Consider the following 7,098-nt stretch of genomic DNA (forward strand, 5'->3'; position numbering starts at 1 on the left):
AAAAACGAAAAAAAAAAAAAAATCCTACGCTATAAATAGGTAGCCAGCAAACTACCACCTCAGACTCTCCGTAGGTAACAGCCACCTTCAAGTTAATTACATCCTGGTATTAAAAAAATAATAATAATAATAAAAATATAGAAACTCGACTAGGATTTAATTAACTTTTTTATACATATGCTACAGTATGCCGGCAAACGAAGCCTCTAAATTACATCTTAGTACGAGCATCAAAATATACCACAAATATACAGTGAAATAAAAGTAATAATAAAATCAGAATATTCTCACCCCTGCTCTCCGTCAGCGTGTCTCCCCCTCTCAGGTCTGTTGGGCAAACGAGGGGGAGGGCGGACACATGGTTCAGAGGAGTCGAAGCAGCAGGGTGAACGTAGCGGAGAAAGATTCGAGCAGTTGATACTCACACCTCGTCTATGTATCTTAATTTTGGAGGATTTTAATGCGACTTGGGAACATTTCACACAACATGGGTTATATGTAGCCTTCATTAACCTCTACAATACAAGAAACCCTTCCTAAAATGAATAAAAGCGTCTGCATGGTGAACTCGGCGATGGAGAGTTCGAACGGCCGGGATCAACGCTCACACTCCTGTCTTCCCTAGTATTTTATTCCACTTAACACCAGGACCCATATACATACAGGGTATAACCATACCGATCCCAAAACGCGTCGCGTTTGCGCATGACGTCATGGCGAAGACACCAGGTGAGGTCTTCCGAGAAGGGGTTGCCATATAGTGAGAAGTAGACTCAGTTGCTCAGAGGTCACGGCGCCAAACAGGTCACCTCTGTCACCTGCACTTTATTCCATTGTATGTGCCCAGTGAAATAATGCCTACCAATTGTGCATTGTTTGGCTGTAACTCTTTACTGAAGAAAGGTGGGGATATAACTTTCCATATTTTCCCCAAAGATGAAGAGATTAGACGTAAGTGGATTCATCTGTGCAAGAGGAAAGACACAATTAATCCGAATACTGCTCGCATCTGCAGCCTTCACTTTGATCAAAGTGCTTATAAAAGAAATCTAAAATATGAACTTCTCAAACTGCCTATTCCAAAAAATCAAATACGCCTTGAAGAGCACGCCCTGCCAACGCTGAATCTGCCATCAGCTTCATTAACAGTTAAATCCCTTCCCCTTTCTCTCTCTCTCTCTCTCTCTCTCTCTCTCTCTGCGTAGGTGCATATCCCTGTATATGGTGGGCTTTGCTCTTTATAAGCTGTACAGTATATCTCCCCTCACGGGGTTAATGCTTGCAGAAATGTGGAAAAGCACGGGGTGCATTGCATTTACCAGCCCAGATAAAATAAATTAAGGCAACTGGCCACCGCACTAGTATGAGTTGCAAGTATTCATATTTACCCACCGTTATTTTGTTCTACCCACGCACTGTAGGTAACCATTACTGAGTACCCTAGCAAGAAAGCAGTAGTGTTGAAAATTAAGTACGGTATATCGCAGAATGTATTTGTTTAAAGCAGGTTCGTAACGTTGGGTCTGGTTAGTACTTGGATGGGTGACCGCCTGGGAACACCAGATGCTGTTGGCATCCCTACGTGTCAAGTGGGGTTGGTGGAGGATTAGTGCCCCTCCCTGTAAAACAATTAACTCTAAGCCCTTGACCACCCCGTTTGGGATACATGGCGTCTGGCAATGGATGGATGGAGGTTCGTAACGTAGTAATTCCATCTGGAAGCGTTTGGCAAGAAGTATGTTATCATCCCCCCCCCTTCCTTCCCTCCCTCCCTCCCTTCCAGGTCGCAAAAACAACGGTGCCAGGTCGTTGGAAATGATTTATACAGCCACTTTTCGTTCTCAAATAGTGAATAATTCGTAAAAACTATACAGCCTTTTATGTACATGAAGCCACAAAGAGTATATGAAATACATTCACATATATTTAATAGCTCGGATTAAGAGATTTGTTATTTATAATTAACGATTTGGTATCTACGCAGTCTCTCTCTCTCTCTCTCTCTCTCTCTCTCTCTCTCTCTCTCTCTCTCTCTCCATGATATATGCGGAATATATACATTTGACATACTGTGGCTTAAAACCAGCATAAAACCTAAGCCTTACCAACGGTAATTTAAAAGACAACTGGCAAGGCATTGTCAGTACTAATATATAGGCATGTGTCTCTTCCTACTGAAGTAATTAGCCTTTTTTGTTCGATACCGAGTATATTTCAGGATGCGGGTATTAAACAGAAATTTGGCTAACTTGACACGAAAGCTGCAGAGTAAGATGTCGAAGTTAAGGAAATGAAGACTGCATAGTAACATAAAGTCAATACCGGTAGCAGTACCAATAAACATCCGGTATCATTTATAACAAGATGATATCCATGTATCCTAATAAATGTCACTATTAGAGTATATTGTGTTTATTTGTAAATTATGTACCTTTAAATATGAGAAGGGAGAGGCTAAACAATCATTTGGATTTAGGAAATGTGTGTGGTGTACAGGGTTGTGTGTGGGAGGGGTGGGTATGGAGGATGACAGACAGTTGCACCTCACCGCGACTTGATGCCTCCCTCTGAGGTCCCAAGGGAGATGGTGGGTGGGGAGAAATGGGGGGAGTGCCCTGTCTCAAACGTGACGTCAGTAAATCTGCGTAGTAGAAAGGTGTGAGAAGACCCTATATGTATATGGGTCCTGCTTAACACTACAAGGTTTTAATACGTTTGGCGTGAGTCATAGGAGCCCGGCAGTATTAATATAGTCACCATTAACTCCTCTTATGATCACGATAGCTCTAGCATTTTACATTTTACTCCAGACGTTCAGAAGATGAAAAGCGGGATGGTGGACTAGGCGAAGGAATGCTTACCTCCCCTGCCCTCACCCTCCCTACCCTCCTCCAGTACCCCCTACCCTCATCCCTCCTGTGATTCCTCCTACTCGGTGAAGTACAATTCCCAGCTCCCCCTTCATACGCTGTCGGTCTTCCTACTTTCCTTCCTCTTAAATTCTCTCCTCTTTCTCCTGTCTTTCTCTTATCGTCTCTTCCCCTCCAGATCCTCTACTCCTTCCCATCTTTTTTTTTCTATTTTCTTTGTCTTCCTCCTCCGGCTCATTTCTCCCTCCCAACCTAACCAGTTTCTCCATTTCGTCACTCCCCCTCCTCTTCTTCCTTCCCATCCCTCCTCTATCTCCGTCTACTCCTACCTTCCCGTTTGTCTGCCCGCCTATGCCTCCCTCACTTCCTCCCTCTTCTGAACCATTCGCTTGTTCTCCTGCCTTCCTCTCTACGTATCTCCGGGCAAATCGTTTTTTATTATATTCATCTTTGGTGCTTTGCTCTCTAACACCCAAACTCCTACGTCTCGCTTGACCAAATTGTTGGGCTTTAGAACTGAATGCTAGAGTTGTTCCAAATATGACACTGATACCACAAGCGTCTTACTACCTGAATCCAGTGACTTATTTTTGTGTGTATTAGGTATTTTCCATATTCTTTTCGTTAAGTCGTTAGGAAAGGCCTCTCGCACTAAGGAGATTAAGAATATACTGGTCTCTTACTGGAAATGTCTTTGCTTAAATGAATGAAACCCTTTGAAAGTAGCAAGAATAAAACAGACGTTCTCGGATTTAAGAACTTAATACGCAAGCTCGCATGACTTGGCTAAGTAAGTTTGCCTAGCGTTAAGTGGAATAAAATACCAAGGTAATTTCCATCATGACAGTTAATCTTGTCTAATTGCTGTTATATACAAAGTGGCCACTCATTTCTAACTTTTAAAAAATCTAAATATAATCAATAAAAGTATACTCTATAGCAGGGGTCGGCAACCTTTTGAACATGGTGTGCCAATTTATAATTAATGCCAATTTTTTCGCCACTTTGCGTGTCAGGTAAGATTTTTTAACACTGTAGCGACAGTGTTAATTGATTTAGTAAGGAAGGATGTGCCCACCTCTCTCTCTCTCTCTCTCTCTCTTTGCATTTTCAATATTTTCTTTGTTACACTGGATCACGTTGAGTCCCAAGGTATAGCACTTCACGTGCCAAGTCTGGCACGCGTGCCTAGGGTTGCCGACCCCTGCTCTATAGTAAGGTGATAACAATAGAGTAGTTGGCGAGTCTGTAATTCTCTCTCTCTCTCTCTCTCTCTCGTCACTGCTTTGATTCGTCTGTTTTGTCTTCGTTTTACGCAAGGTGGCACCAAAAAGGAAATCGCTACACTTAGGAACAGGACAATACTATACTCATTTCACTTTAATCTGTCCAACATTTTCGTCTTTTTGAAGCTAATTTTATATAGCTCGGTGGCAGAAAAAAAAATAAAAAATGCTGCACTCTTCATTTCCACAGCACCAGTTCGTGACTAGTATAATAATTTGGTGTTAATTATTGCTACAACTCTGCATTCAACGTGGAGAAAGAACGAATTTTTTGCCAGTTAAAGTGAAAAGGGAACTGGGTCCAGCAGGATCAGAGAGGATTACTGCCTATAGCTTCGCATATTCTTATTGAGAGAGAGAGAGAGAGAGAGAGAGAGAGAGAGAGAGAGAGAGAGAGAGAGAGAGGGAGGGACAATCTAACGGGGTCATACAAAAGCCGGTAGCACTGCGGGTGCGGGTGTAACAAAACCGAAAAAACGTCATCGTGGTGCAGAAGTTTACAGCCTCCATTTTAAGAGGAGGTTACAAATCACCCCAGACGACCTCCTCCCACAAGTATTTCCCCGGCGCCGATTATGTCAGGTTTATTTTGCAAGAGACCAATAAAACGAGCAATCACGGGAATCTTACGTACGAGTTACAGGCAATCAAAAAACACCAGATCGTCAAAGAAATCGTCAAAAGGAGTCACAAACAATAAACGTCTCCGGACCGGCACCCTGCAGTTATTTGCAGCCTCAGAAGGGAAGAACATATCTGGTTTTTCATTTTCTTTTGTTTCTTTCAGTCTGAGGAGGATTTTTGTTTTTTGAGGAGCATCTGAGATTAGTAAGGAGGTTGGTAAGGGAGAGATGGAAATGGTGAGACGGAGAGAGGAAAAAAATTAGTAGTCATCATCGTCGTCGTCGTCGTCATCGTCATCATCATCTAATTCTTTTCTGGCTCGTCAGGAAAATGGCTGAGAAAGGTGGGAGTTACTAGTAAATATTTAGCTTAGGCGCCAAAGGATGGCATAAAGGAAGAGAATAGGTGAAGAAAAGAGGGGAGGAGGAAAGGAAACTACTGTACAAGGAAAGACAGATGGAAAGAGAAAGAAGATTCACAGGAGAGGCAGTATGCAAAGATAAACACTAACAGCAGAGATTTGTCGACCAAGAGTATCTTACTCTCAGATTAAAAGAAAAATAATTTTTTCTGGATTCTAGCGTTCGTCTTTTTACTGATGAACAGAATAATACAGATGATGCAAGCGAGACACAGCGAAGGAAATGTGACAGATAATGCTAGAGAAGACTGGAAAACGTGGGTCAGGGGAACGCAGTAAAAATTTGGAGAAAAAATTATATAAAGAAAATAGGAAAATTTAGAAAAAGAGAAGGAGAAAACAGATGGGAAAATATGGGCCAAGAGAACGTGGTGGAAAAGTCTCCTCTTTGAATCTCTTCCTTAAATCTCTCCTTGTTCCCTGGCTCGTTCCATTTTCTTACCTCTCCTCTTCTCTTATTGTCCCCTAGTTCCTACTCCAAAGCTCCCCACCCTCTTTGTCTCCTTAACCCCTCTCCTACTCCCTGCCTCTAAAACCCTCCTCGTCCTTTTCCCAACCTTGAGCAGCTCTCTTTGTCCCTTAAAGCTCTCCTCGTCGTCCCCTAAGGTTCCCCTCCTTGTCCCCTAAAGTTCCCCTCCTTGACCCCTAAAGTTCCACCTCCTCCCTGCATCCTAATCCTTATCGCAAATAATTTTCATTCTCCAAGAATCCCAACTCTCAAGCCATGTCATACTGCTCAGTGGACGTCAAGAACCACGCCCAGTACCACCTGCAGTGACGGTACAAGGTTTCAGAGTACTGCCATGCTCTTCACACACCTCACGATCCTCAACTAGGACCAGACCCTGCATGACAAGGACCTGTGTGACTGACGATTCCGATCAATTTCTTCCATTCACTATTTTTTTTTTTTTTTTTTTTTTTTTTTTTTAGCCCTGTCTTAATATCTACAGGCGATTTTATTCACTAGGCGCCATACTCACTCCACAATTCTTTACTAAAAACGGATACTGAATAACAAGGGGGAGTGACTGATGCTTCCAGTTAACCTTCATATTCAACCTATTCAAGCACTACATTGTCTAGGATAGTTTGTTGCCATTTGATATCGGTATGATGGTCTTCTTTATTCTTGCTATCAACAGGCAATTTCATTTCGTTTAGGGGAAGATTCGTAAAAAAAAATAATAATACTGGAGAAAAATCAAGTTTTCATGTAACTTCTCTAATTTTGTTTTCCAGTTCTAATTCAATTCCTAAACCACTTGTTTCTCCACACCTGTTCTAACCCATCGTTTCACCTGTCCGTTCACACTTTCGTCGAAATCTGTGCGCCTTTACATGTGTTTCCATGCCCGTTTTAAATCTGCTTCTTCGCATGCCCACGCAAAACAGTTCTTAATCTACCCATGTATCACTTCTAGTTTTTCCCTACCCGTTCGAACTCTCCCACTTCACCTGTTTCTACATACCTAATCTAACCCTCCCCCACTTGACTTTCCACACCTGTTCTCTCTACCACTTGGCGTGTCTTTTCTGCCTTGTCTGCTCTGTCTATTCACTATATCTCTATACCTCTTTTAGCTCTAATTCTACGACACTTCATCTGTCTATCCCATTTCTCACTTCTATAGGTGTTCTAACTACCTGTCACTTCGCTTCCCACTCTATACGTGTTCTAACTCCATAACTATGAGCAAAGTATAACAGAAGAGAAGGTGCAGAATATTCGCCTGGACTAATCTTACCTTCCTTACCATTTCGAATTTTGCAACTACATCTAAAGTGGAGTGTTACCAGGATAGTGCAAAGTATTAAAGTACACTATTACCTTCCTACTACCTTCTAACTCCAATACCACAACTGAGTATTACCAGCCTAGTGCAGAATATTAAAC

Source organism: Coenobita brevimanus, chromosome 94, assembly GCF_032717465.1.
Source record: "Coenobita brevimanus isolate Jiangsu-jjx chromosome 94, ASM3271746v2, whole genome shotgun sequence".
NCBI lineage: Eukaryota > Metazoa > Arthropoda > Malacostraca > Decapoda > Coenobitidae > Coenobita > Coenobita brevimanus.